Source organism: Cynocephalus volans, chromosome 13 (assembly GCF_027409185.1).
Source record: "Cynocephalus volans isolate mCynVol1 chromosome 13, mCynVol1.pri, whole genome shotgun sequence".
Lineage (NCBI taxonomy): Eukaryota > Metazoa > Chordata > Mammalia > Dermoptera > Cynocephalidae > Cynocephalus > Cynocephalus volans.
In genome coordinates this window covers 109,883,389-109,896,730 of record NC_084472.1, presented here as the reverse complement: position 1 = coordinate 109,896,730, position 13,342 = coordinate 109,883,389, and the positions used below count along the sequence as shown (strand labels likewise).

At 48.7% G+C, this 13,342-nt stretch overlaps 1 protein-coding gene across 1 annotated transcript in view; it reads right to left on the bottom strand.

Moving 5' to 3' along the window:
* TACC1 (transforming acidic coiled-coil containing protein 1) overlaps nucleotides 1-3,857 on the bottom strand; it is a 118,664-nt gene extending 114,807 nt beyond the window's left edge. Inside the window, exon 1 of the mRNA XM_063076550.1 lies at nucleotides 3,800-3,857. The gene's annotated coding sequence lies outside the window, so the exon portion shown is untranslated. The remainder of the gene's footprint in view (nucleotides 1-3,799) is intronic.
* Between the last annotated feature and the right edge of the window lie 9,485 nt (nucleotides 3,858-13,342).

Genomic DNA, 13,342 nt, shown 5'->3' with positions numbered 1-13,342 from the left:
TCTCTGTCTTATCACAGAGTGACTGAGATCCCTGGAGACAGGGAGGCCTCTGGAAGTGCACAGAGAAAGGTTAAGACAGCCTGCTTCCTGATGTCATCCACAACTGGCCCCTCCTGGCACAGTTTACTTGCTTAGTTGCAGTTACACTTTGCATCTATTGTCAGTTCCCCTTGGCATCTCTGGGACCTGCCCTCCAAAATGCCTCTAACATTTCGCTCATACCTAGTGCTGTGCTGTGCTGACAGAGTTAGTGTCCCTCCATCAACATATACAGTGCTAGTCAAACAGAATTGGCTTCTATCTGTAGGGAAGATTAGATTTAAGCACCCCTCCCCAAATTAGACAGTCCTGAGTTAGAAGCTCAACTCCAGCACTTACTGGCTGTGTGTTTTAGTGCGTATTATTTCCTTCTCTAAACCTTGCTGTCCTCATTTGCAAACCGCAGCTAATAATAGTACTCATGACAGGGGGTCATGAGGATTAAACAAATGAGATAATGCACAGGAAGCACTTAGCACAATGCCAGGCTCATAGTAAGAGCTCAATAAATGTCAGTCATTGATTTGTTTCTCACCTACTTTTACTTCCAGTAAAAGTTGGCAAACTGATGCACACTAGTTTCAAGATCATTTATAAATTTAATAAATTTATGCTCAAAATTTGTTCCTTGAAAAAGCCACAAAATTATTTTGTAAGTCATGATCTCCTTACTGTTTTTTACAATCAGCTATATTTAGCTCCTAAATTTTATCTCAGCTTGAAATCCTAAAGTCATCCTTCCAAAAATACAAGTAGTTCAGCCAATGGCATTTACTCATTGAAAAAAAAAAACAAGCAAAACAATTTTTTTATAACACTAAGTCACAGAGAGAACTAATTTCCATAACTACAAAGAAAAATAAATTATACTTACTCCACTTAATCAAAGGACCCAATTTGGCAAGGCTAACCTTAAAGACTAGTTTTCTTCAGTTTTATCTCTTTAACCCTTGGGAGAACATCTAAGCTCTTTTCTATAGGTCCTTACCAGCTGGGGTCCAGGTACAACCCTCTCCTCCCTAGCTCAAGTTGAAATTACATTACATTTGTTGGTGTCTGTTATGTAGCCTCAATCACCAATTACTTCTTATTTCCAGACTGCCACTAAACTACTTTTCCTTAGGTTAATCCAAGAACCTCTTTTATGCATAATAATTCATTTATTGAGTGCATACTATATGTCAGACATAGTTCTAAATGAGGAAGCTGAGGCACAGAGGGTTGTATAATTTGCCCAGGATAACCTAGCTCATACGTGGCAGAGCTGGGATTTGAACTCTGGCAGTCAGGCTATAGAGGCTTACTCTTTCCCTGTTAAACTACACTTCCTCTCAGAGAAGAGGTGAGGTTTATCAGGTGTGCAGCTTGGGCAAGAATCCTAACGTCACTTATTCATAGCATTCTTCCTTCCATGGACCATTCTGTCCTGGCCCTGTGACCACTTCTCCCAGCCTGTTCTCAGGAGTACCCTTTGCCAAAATAGGAAGAGCCATACTCATGACAATATCCCTCTTACGTCTGTCAAACAGGGTTGCAAAAAGATTCAAAGCGGTGTGGCTCAGACTTGGGGGATCCCCTTCACCACTAACTGGCTGGGTGCCCTTGGGCCAGTCACTTACTGTCCCTTCCTTTAGATTCCTCTTCAGCAGAGTGGGGATCATGCCCAAGGCAAAGCTGCCTTATAGGGCTCTTGTGAGGATTATTCGAGCTAATCTGTGTAACGTGCTCAGCACAGTGCCTGGTTCAGTACATAAGCTGTTATTAAGGAATATCAATAATAAGCTATTGTAATTATCGATCACATACTCCATAACTGGGAGCACGACTGAGAAGGGCACATTCAGAAAAGACTCAGAGGGAGGCCAGGTTGTAATACAAGCTCTCCAGGGCTCTGCCACTTGTATGCTCCTGCACCAGAGGACAGACTGCCTCGGATGCAAGAGCTCACTCCCTGAGCCTGCCTGGCACGCCACTGCCAGTGGGTTCCGCAGGGCAGGAGATGATCATTAAAGGAGGCGGATGGGAGGGCCAAGTGAGATCCTAGAGAGGGGCAAGCTAGAAGTCCCTTCAATCAACTCTCTGCCATAAGCAGTCATTTTCGGTCCAGGCAAAGCACCACTTGTTCCCAGTCAGCAGTTCTGCAAATTGTTTTTAAAACTTCCTTCCAACCGGAAACCTTGACATAAAAGTCAGGTAAGGATAGAACTGCTTTGTTGGAAGTGGGAAGAGGAGGCTCCTGGAGTAGCCACAGGTTGAACTCCTCCCGACAGGGAACGCTGCATCCCTTTCGAAGAGCAATAATGTCCTTAGATCACAGTTTGAGAGGCATTTTCTAAGAGAAACAAGTGTACGTAAGATGCGATCCCTGACTTTATGGAGCTTAGAGTCCAGTGAGCCGGGAGCTAAAGTCTTACGCTAACTGGTGAGTGAACTCCAACATCCTTCACGGAAGGCACAAATCCTAAGAAGGTACTGTTACCACCTCCTACAGAACTCTGAGGCTTTTCAGTTGGAAGGGATTCCTGAGCAACTACAATGCACTATAGTGACCAGGAAGAGCATGCTTGCATGGTTTATCTGCTTCAGTAAAATAATCTTTTAAAATTAATTTATGCCTCGTGACACCTCTGTGGGGTGGAATTATTATCCCATTTCGCAGATGAGGAAACTGAGGTGGAGGGCATTTAACTTGTCCAGAGTCACTTGATTGACATCCAGACCATGCTGGAACCAAGATTCAAACTCCAGTCTTTCTGGCTTCAGAGCACCGCAGCATGGACTCAAACTGAGGCTGCTGCTTATTCGTTGTGTCTCCAGCCTCAATCTCCTCACGTATACGATGGGAATTACGATGGTAGTATCTACCACCCTTAGAATGGTGCCTGGCACATGGCAAGTGCTCAACAAGAGTTAGTTGCTGCCTCAGGATCACCAGCTAGTAGGCAGCGACTATTTTGTTCAGTTCACTCCCTCATTTGTTCAGGCTACAGAGAACAAGGCAAGGCATTGTGAGGCAAAGGACAGAATGTGGTACGGACAGTAGAGCCACAGGTGTTCAGAGAAAGGGCATCTGAAATGCTTCATTTATGACTGCTTCATATATTTGTGAGTACTCCTTCTACAGAAGCCATGCTGAGTTCTCTGAGCTAGTCCGATGTCAGCATGTGCATTGCCAAAGCTGGTCTTTAGTGACTGACTGCTGGGGCATGGGCCACACGCAGGCTTCTGGGTAGACCAGTTAGTTTTGCCACAGCCAGAAAAGTTTCGGAGAGTCCCTGGCTTTGTCCATAAATTTACAGCACTGGTGCTCATGGGCTCTGACCAAGGGCCTGAGCCACATCTTCACACCTGGAGAAATAACTCAAAGCTGGTGTCCCCACGAGGGAGGGAGGGAGTACGGAAGGGAAAGAGCACGGCGGTGGGAAGAACATGCCCAGGTTCTGGGAAACAGCCGGGGCCTGGTTCATCACGGTGAAATGCCTTCCCCAGCCCTTTCCTTTGGGTCTAGTCAGCCCTTGACATCTCAGGGACTCATTAGAAATAAGAAACAAATCAGTGGATCCACTATACCTGCCTCCCAGACTTCTGCCGTAATGCTTCCCACACGATAGGACACGTGAGCTTCTAGAGACCAAGAATTAACATTGAACTTGGAAAGAGGGAAAAAGGAATGCCTGACCTTATGCAGAGTCCCCTCAGTCCACCCCCCAGCCCACACTCAGCCCCACGCTGCAAGGATATCCAGTCCCCTGTGTCCTACCTGCTCGGCCTGGTCCCCAGGGTCGCTTCCCTGTCCCTTCTGCAGCACCTGCTTGCTCCTGCCGATCCAGCCTCTCTCCTTGGGCGGCTCAGGGTGGAGATCCGCGGAAGGAAAGGGAGGGCAGGCCCAAGACCTGCTCCATGGGAGGGACGGTCCCCCGAGCCCCGAGCTCGGCTCTAGGGAGAAGGATGTTTTGTAACTTCTGGCTTGACTTTCCAGGGGCAGGACAGGAAACGTCCGCTGGGGCTGGAGCGCAAGTGAGAGACCGGCCGTGGTCGCCCTTCCGAGGGGAACTTCCTGAGTGATCTCGGCTGTGACCCCGTCTGGATTCTGGCGCCTTCCCCCGACTCCTTCCTCTAGCGCTTTTTTTTTTTTTTTTTTTTTTTTTTTTTCTTAATGGAACGTCAACTTCGTTCCTGACATGCTGGAAAAATTTTCCTCTGCCTAAATTTGGCCCAGGACTCTCTCCTTGTGAGACAAGGTCTCCGGTTACACAATTCAGTCTGAAAAAGAGCTGTTTGTGTGGCCAACTTTTGTACCAGGAACATTTTTGATGGATGCACCCCCACCCCCATCTTCTGGATTCCAGGAAATATACTTGTGCACACCCACATCCCTCCTATGGGTGTTTTTGGGGAGGGGGGGTGGGTTTTTGTCTTTTCCTTCTACTTGAACAATACCAGCAATAAGAGCTGGTAAAAGCCTGCAGTGAAAACGTCCTTAGGGTGCTGCCCAGTTCCGCCTTCTTATGCTGACAAGTGGCCCGCAGTGCAGGGTGTGTGGAAAGAAGGGGACAGTGATGGTCTTCGAGGCCGTGTCTTAGTTCGAGGTCTTTCTATAATGGTCACAAAGGAGCTGGCTACCTGTCCCAAATGGGCTCCCATTCCAAGTTACAAAATCTATCTCCTCTGCCCCCTCCCCCGGGGGCTGGGGCTCCTGGCTGTGATCCTGGGGACAGAGGGTGGGAGCGCATGGGGCTGATGGCTGGGCGTAGGATTCAGTTGCTGGTGCCCACCCAGAGGGTGCCGTGTCTGTGAACTGTCAAGTGCCACCACAAATTGGGAACCTTTAGGGGACTTGTTGACCCCTGCAATAAAACTTGGTAGTTCCCATAGTGCTAACTGGGCGGGCATTTGTTCACAAACAGGAAAACAAGAATGCCTCCTCCGTTCTACCTATTAAAAGAAGGTGGGCAGTAAACGAATTAATAGTGTAAGCAAGATCATAAGGAAAAAAATGTTCTTCGCCAATTCACCAGATTACAAAGTTTTAAATGTTTTAGAAGTATCCTTCACTTACAGAAATTATACTTTATGCATAATAGACTAAGGCTAGCAATTTCTAAATTGTTGAATTGATGTACTGATTACATATTTTTATCTAGTTGGTGAAGCAAGACTGATCTACATAATATTTTTTGGTTCTACTTTGAGTTTTTTTCCTGAAGTTGAAAGTAATTGAAATGTGTTTATATTCTGAAATTTAGAGACTCTATCATTTCAAACTCATTTTAATGTGGAGGTAATCCTAATCAATAAAGTTTAACACATCATTAAAATATTTAATTAGATATCTATTTTATATTCCAACATATTTAAACATAATAGTAAAATAAACATAGAACTCTCTCTCATTTGGTTTTAAATGATCTCAAGAACAACACTCTAAATAGAAGGAGACAGATTGAGTCTATTTGATAAACAAACCAGGTTTTAAAAAGATTAATTGTGCCCCCACTGCAATTAAGGGAAAAAATCTAATTCCAGAGACTTGAAGAGTATTCAGCTCAGTGGGCACAGCTCACCAGAGATATGGTGATGTTGCCAAACAGAGGTGGTGAACCTTGAACTCAATGGTGGGGTGGCACTTCTAATGGTCACATGAGAGCAAGACTCATTAGATTAGTCACCTCTTCAATTGCTAAACTAGTTGCCTTGACATCATGAATATAGGCGCAACTACAATGATCTCACATTGGACAGCAAAAGACAAAGCTGAAGAGGAGATGAAAACCCAGGCTTTTCAACATTGAAGCTAAACAAGATTTCATAGAAGGCCAAACTTGAACGAGTTTGTGGACAGGGGACCATACTGAAGTTAACTAGCTATGCAGCATGGACTCAGTGCCTACTATGCGTGCCAGGCCTGTTGAGTCCTCTTCGGATAGGAAACAATTTTTAACACAACTCTATATGGTATTGTTGCTGTCATTTTACAGAAGAGAAGTATATTTGGCAATTTTACTTGTCAATGTTAAGATTGTTCATGATCTGAGTATATTTTTTAAAAAGATTCATATTATTCATGATGCTTGTCTAGTCCCACAACTCCCTATCATGTTCCACATTGGAATTGCAAATATCCGTCCAGTCAATAAATATTTAACGAACATCGGTATGCATAGCAGTGATCTAGGAGGTGAATGCCTCAAACCCAGCCTTAGGGAGGTTTGTAATCTAGTAGGGAGAAGAAATAAACATACTTGTATTATTTGACCCAACAGTTCTGCTCCTAGGTATGCAAACATACCCTGCCTGAGAGATGGAAACATGTCCACACAAAAACCTGCACAGGAGTGTTCATAGCAACATTATTCACAGTAGCTACTGCTGGAAGCAACTCAAATGTTCATCAACTGATGAATGAACAAGCAAAATGTGGTATAGCCATATAGCAGAATAGTATTCAGCCATAAAAAGAAATGAAGTACTGATATATGGTATAACGCAGATGAACCTTGAACTCCATGGGCAAATCTATAGAGACAGAAAGTACAGTAGTGGTGTCTAGGGGCTGGGGTGTGGTGGAGTGAGAGTTTGGGGGTTGACAGCTAAAGGGTACAGGACTTCTCTGCGGGATGATAAAAATATTCTAAAGTTTATTGTGGCAGTGGTTGCACAACTTTGTAATAGACTAGAAACCTTTGAATCGTACACTATAAATGAGTGAATTTATGATATGAGAATTACATCTAAACAAAGCTGTCGCAAAAACAAAATATTTACCTGAAAAAAATAACTGTTTATTTTGTAACCCACTCCCACTTCAAAAGCGCCACATTCCATTTGCATTTATTTTGAGAAATTCAAGACACCCTCTGAGAAAAAAGAAGATGTGGGAGATTCAAGGAAAGAACCATCTCTTACAGGAGCAAATTATTCTGGATGTTGTGCTTACTACATTCTTTGAAGATCTCCCTTCTTCGGGGAAACAGGTATCCCCAAGCTCCCTCCGTCAGGCCCTCTACCAAAGTACGTGTTTAGGGAAGGGTATGAAGAGTGTAATCATACTGAGATTTAGAAGCCTGACAATGGTCATTCATACTTGGATTTAATTAAGAAACACATTTTTGATCGTTTTAAGCTCATGAAATAAATTTACTCTAATTTTTTATTCCTCAAAGAGGACCAAGCTCTTACTTTATTCCAGGCATCCTACAAGGTGCAGGAGCTGAGTCTGGCAGAGGAAGCAGACAGACGAATCCGGCCGGCGGTCCCGGTGCTGTAACGGGACACACCGTGCAGTAAAACGAGGAGTGAGGGTGTGGCAGAGCCAGCCGGACCGCAGGCGTGGTGACAAGGAGGGCCTGCAGACGGGGGACTACGGAAAGGTGTGAAGCAAGAGAGCCTGGTGTTTTACAAAGGCCGTTCTGGAGACGCCGGGAAGGGTGAAACTGGCACTTTCACTGTAGAATTTCTCGCAATCGGTGAAGGAGGTTTCGTGCTTCTCGTCGTGGTCGTTGTCATTTTGAAGGATGGATTAGGCAGGAGCAATCTGGTCGCCGCTTCCTGGCCCGTGAAATATCATGTGCACGGTCACAGAAAGGAAAGATGGTTCAGCGGCCCTTCCCTGGGGTGCCTTCCCAGGGCGATCGACTGTTTGCTGGTGGGGTCACATGTCGTCTCACGGCTGCCAGAAGATGCAGGGGCTGCTGTTCCGGAGAGGAAACGTCTGTCCCGGCGCGGCCTTCCTTCGCTGGCTTCCGTGGGGCAGCGGGCGAGGGCCCGGACCGGTGCAGTAGACAGAGCGGCCTCGGAGTCCTGCGCAGCCACGTCCTCACCGGGCCTCCCCCCGCCGTCAGGTCACCGTGGTCACGTTACTTCACCCCTCAGAGCCTCAGTCACATCATCCCAAAGTCAGGACTTCACAGGTCCACGTTCCCTCATCCAATTTCCAAACGTACGCACTCTGAGAGCTGGAAACAGTCCGTGACTCACGTGGCAGCGAGACGTGACCTGAGGTCATGTATTGTCCCGCTTGGTGTGGATGTTCCTGCGTCTCACCGCAGAAGGGCTCATGTGTTCCATTTCTAGGTGTCCCCAGCGCACCCAGGTTCGGTATAGTGAAGGTGCAGTGTGTCGTGTCACCTTTCTGTCATCTGAGGACACTCAGCCCCGCAGCACAGCTGGCTTCGGGCGAGGCTTCGCGGATCTGCGGTGCCGACCGTGCAGGTGCCGCGAGGGGGACCAGGCGAGTCGCCCAGCGCACCTGGCACAACGTGTGGCCGCGAGGGCCCTTCTGTCCCCACCCGAGCCAGTCAGATCTGCGGTCTGGAGAGTGACCGAGAGCCCGGGGCGGGGGACCAAGCAGAGCGTCCCGGTGATGCGTTCGTGTCATTCACTCATTTGACGGACGTGTGCTGGGCACGCGCCACGTGCTGGACGCTCCGCTGAGCCCGCGCCGTCCCACCTGTCCCCGGACCGCGGACGCCCCGGGCCGCCTCCCCGGGCCAGAGGCTCTGAACGGGCTGACACCAGCCCGCTCGTCCTGGTCAGCACCGACCCGTCTGTCGCCCCGTGGGGTCACACGCCCGCCGCCCGCGCCGCCGCGTGTCGCGTCTCCGTGCTCCGGTCCCCTCCACGTTCCTGCGGCCTTGGCTCGGCCTGCCCTCTCCGCCGTCGCACGTGCGGTCCCTTGTCTCACAGCGCGCCCTTCTCTCGCGCGTGGCTCTGGTCAGTCCCTCTGAGCAGCCCGGGCCCGAGACGGCTCCAGACGCCACCAGCCTTCTTCCTCGGCCGGCAGGGCCCTGCCGGGTCCCCTCCAGCGCAGCGACACACACTCGGCGCCGCAGCCGGCGGACACGCCCTCCCGCTGTCTGGGGCCTCGTCCCCCCGGGTCGCCGCAGGCAGGTCCGCCCCCAACAGTGGCGGGCGCCAGGTCAGGGGGACGGAGGGACGTCGTCTGCCTAAGTGCTTAAAAGTTATAAATCACACTGAAAACTGTTGCGTGGAACGTGCTCTAGGCCGTCATGACGACAGAACTGAAAAGCACGTGTCGTGTGTGGTTTTATGGCCGCAAGTCACCGAAATGTAAAAGACAATTGAATTTGACTATTACTGCGCGTTTTTGAGCGTCCTGTCGACTGCTTGGTGGTATTTAAACGAGTAATAAAATAGAGACGTTTTATTCGTAACTCCTTATATGTTTACCCCATAAAGTTCTTTTTTTTCTTTCATTTAAGCAAAATCGCTATTATGATCATTTTCAAATAATTTGTGTTCCATGAGGATAAATGATGTAAAAGATTTTTAAAAATGTTATTGTTCTCAAGATATACAAAGTTTGAATATATTAGCATTAAAAATATAACTGAAAGTAAACATAAAAAATTAAAGATGAAAAAGGTTTTCATATATGCTTTCAAAAAAATTATTTTTCTCAGATATCCAAGTGTTTATGATTAAACAATGTGTATTCTAATTAGTCAATATGAAAATTTAAAATGAGAATTATTTTTAAGAATCTGAAAAACTTTTGAAAAATTTAGTTAAACTATATTATATATTCTGATTTAAAAAAAGATTCTCACTTTCAGTGTTCAATGCCCCTCTGGTTGTCACTATGAAGTTGTTATGCTTCAAGCATCTTACATGTGTGTGACATGCAAGAGACATGTGGGTTACTGAACATTGCAGAACGCTCGTCATGCGCCGTGCATGTGCTGATGTCGCGAACACCACTCTGGCGCACAGGCGTCTCCAGAACACGAGGGAGAGCAGAGAATAAAAATGGATGCTCAGGACTCTGGGAAACAATGCTTTATGTGCTAATTTGTGGCACCCATGCTGTCTGAGAAGAACGGTTAAACAGATTAATTCATCTGACCTGTCTGTTACCTAAGCATTCCCAGCAGGCTGCTACTCCACACCCGTCTGTCTGTCTGTGGCTTTGCTCATGCTGGAACCCTCCACCCTGATGGCGCTGGACGAGGCGCCTTCCCTGCAGTCTGAACAATGCTCAGCGATGAGGTTCCCCGGGTCCTCCCCACTCTGGGGCCTAGGGCAGGGCCCCTATTGCCTTGGTCCATGGGTAGCTCTGTCCACAGTGTCACCTCCTTCTGCGCCTCACATAGAACCTCCTCACAGAGAGGCCTTCCCTGACCGTGGGATGACTCGGCGACACCCACCCCCATCCCACACCCCTTTGTCCTGTATGTCTTTCTTCATAGCAACGAGCACTGTAGGAAATTACATGGTGTATCATTTGTTATTTATTATCTTCCTCTACCCACCAAGGACTTTGTCACCTCCATAGACCCTTAGCAACTGTTTCTTATGGTTGGATGTCTCTGACCATGCAGCTGCAGAGGGACCGCAGCGACGCACATTTGCTCATGTGATGCTCTAATGCTCACACAGTGTCTGCTCACATTTGCTCCTGCGAGATGGTCACAACCTGTGAAGTACAAAGGGCATGACGGGGGCTAAGAGAGGTGACGAGGTCTGTCACTGGGAGCAAGTGGTGGGTCTGGGACTTGAAATCAGTCTCCTACCCATAAAGTTAGGATTCTTCCCCCTGCACCACTAGAGTGAAGAAGGGGCCTTGAGGGCTTACGGCACTGCCTTGAAACACACGCCATGGCGACAGCCCTGTGCATTTCTTCCTGCAGAGGGCAGTGGCTGCACACGTGTGGACCCGGACCCACCCGGTCCACTAGAGGGTACCGATGGGTGCTCAGGTCTCCACCAACATTTCAGAAGACCCTCGAGACATTGTGACCACACCAAACCTGTGTGTTTCTAGAAAGTCTGGAACGTCCTGGATAGACCTCTCACCTTTGCCCTGGCTTCTTTCTAGTAAAGAGAGTTTAAAGCCAATAACACTATTTCTTTCTTTCTGTCTCCAAATACCCCATGTTTCTCAGTCTCGGCACTACTGACACGTTGGACCAGAAATAGCTTTGTGGTGGGGGCTGTCCTGTCACCGTAGCAGCACCACTGGCCTCTACATTCTAGTTAGTAGCACTCTCCCTTCCCCCCAATTGTGACAACCAAAAATGCCTACAGACATGGGCAAGTGTTTGGGGTGGGGGCGGGGGAGCCTGATAAAATGCAAAATCGCTCTAGTTTGAGAACCCCTGCCTCATCTGTTTTAAAAAGAAAAGAACAAACTGCCCTTGGACTAGACGTCATGGAGTGGGGCCGTGACTGGCACTCCAGGAGACCGCTGAGGAGGGACTCTCAAATGTTCCCAGCACAGGACCTCCCTGTAAACCTTTCTTCCTGCAACTTTAATTTTTTAACATCTCCAAATGGTAATTGTTTTCAAATTAAGTGGTGTTTATCCTCCTGGCCATGAACTCTAAGCAGCATGCAGGGGATTTATTTTCTGGCCTGCACAGTTCTCAGTTCTCTGGGAGCCATTTATCTCCCTTTATTGTCGTGTTCCTCCCCTGGCTCCCCCTCCGCCAGACAGGCATAATAACTGGCAATCATCACGTCGCAGGGCAAGGCGGCAGCCACCCCCGCAACGGGGATCACACGTCTCCAGGCCCGCACGCTCTGCACCGCCGCTGCCTTTGTTTTCCCAGGCAGACTCCACTTTCGTCTCTGGGCTGTCCTGAACGGAGAGCGTCTTAAAACATCACGTGGCTTCAAATGGCTTTGTACAAGCTGGAAGGAGCAGTAAACAGGAAGTCGACAGCAGAGGAGAAATAAAAGTGATTGGTCAATTAGGTTGTTAGAATGACTTACGCCCCCTCCTCCTGGGCATCTTTGGGGAGAGCTGGGCTGCATTAACCAGGCCTGTGGGGGACAGGCCCGGAGCAGAGCTGTGGGGAGGCCTGCCAGGAGCCAGCGAGGGGCGTGGGCACCAAACCACTAGAGAGAGCAAAAGATCTCCAGGGGAGGCAGAACCACGGGGCCCAAAGGCACGCGTGGAGATCGCACAGCCGGGGACAGAACTTACACGACAGTCTTCCATCCTGTCCTGGAGTCGGAGACACACGGAACAAAGAGCACAGTTGCCCCGGTGTTCCACGCACACCTGGCTGCTCTTGCTGTATTCCGGGCTCTCACATTCACGGACACCCACAGTACTCTCGAGACATCCTGGGCACTGAGATTCCCACTGTACCTCAGGAGTCCTCCTCTCAGGGACTGCTGCCTTTCCCAGCCACCACCCGGTGCCTGTGGCAGGTGTGCCTTGGTGTCCGGACCCAGCACTGCCCTCCAGAGCAGGAGTCACTGGTTTAGACCCTGGTGCAGCCTGGAAACAGCATCACAGAGAATTTGGGGGACAATATGGTGACTTGAGGTTGGTCTCCCAAAACTGAGAGAGAGAAAGAGAGATACAGAGATACCAGGCTCTTGGTGTCTCACTTCACAAGGAAGGGCCAGTTGTGCAGAAAGAGAGTTTAAAAAAAAAAAAAAAAGGATGTAGGAGGTGGAAAACTAGGTTGAGGTCAGAGGGTAAGAAACATATTTTTAAGCCAGTTCCTGAGGCCACCTGCAGGGGCATGCAATGCAACATGTAAAATACTATGATGAAAAAGTAACTCACTCTCCAATCCCAGTTCCTCAGGTCCCCCTTATTTTGTCTGGGTCACACTGCAAATCCATACATGGAAGGGGCTGGGGTGGTGGCTCCATGCCAGAGGCTGGCCTGTGAGAGTGGGGAGCATGGGCCTGTGAGAAGGCACACGCGTGTTGTAAGACACAGCAGCATGGAGTAGCTCCAGCCTGGATGCTCCTGAGCTGGAGGTGGTTCTTAAACATGTCATCTCCCGACAGCTGACCCACTTGTGACCAGTCCAAAGAGTTGGCGATCTTGACCAGGTGTGCAGAGGTGGTCGGTCTCCAGCTTCTGATGGAGCCAAGGTCAGCCCTCCTGGAACTGCTCTCCAGCCCGGGCTCCTGGAACAGAACCGCTCGCAGGAGGCAGCGTGGCTGCCCTCCCACTGCACACAGCCTTCTGGCCAGGCTCAGACTTCCCTGCATCATCAGACTCTGCAGGATCCTCCATCTCCTCCATAAGCAATCCCAACAGCAATCAAACATTCATGAAAATGTAACTTTGCAACAGCTTGGGCACAATGTGGTAAGAATGGATACACGTTCTGCTGGAGTGGGGCAGGCCTCTCAGTAAAGCCTCCAGTCTCCCAGATAAGGTAGTGCTAAGAATGGACCCAGCCATATCCTGGATATAAGTGAATCAAACAGCAGGGACCTCTGCCACGTGTCTGGGCTGTGTGCGGTACTGTGGGTCATATCAAAGAGGCCAAGACGTGGTCCTGCCTTCCAGTTCAACTCACAAGACTAACAA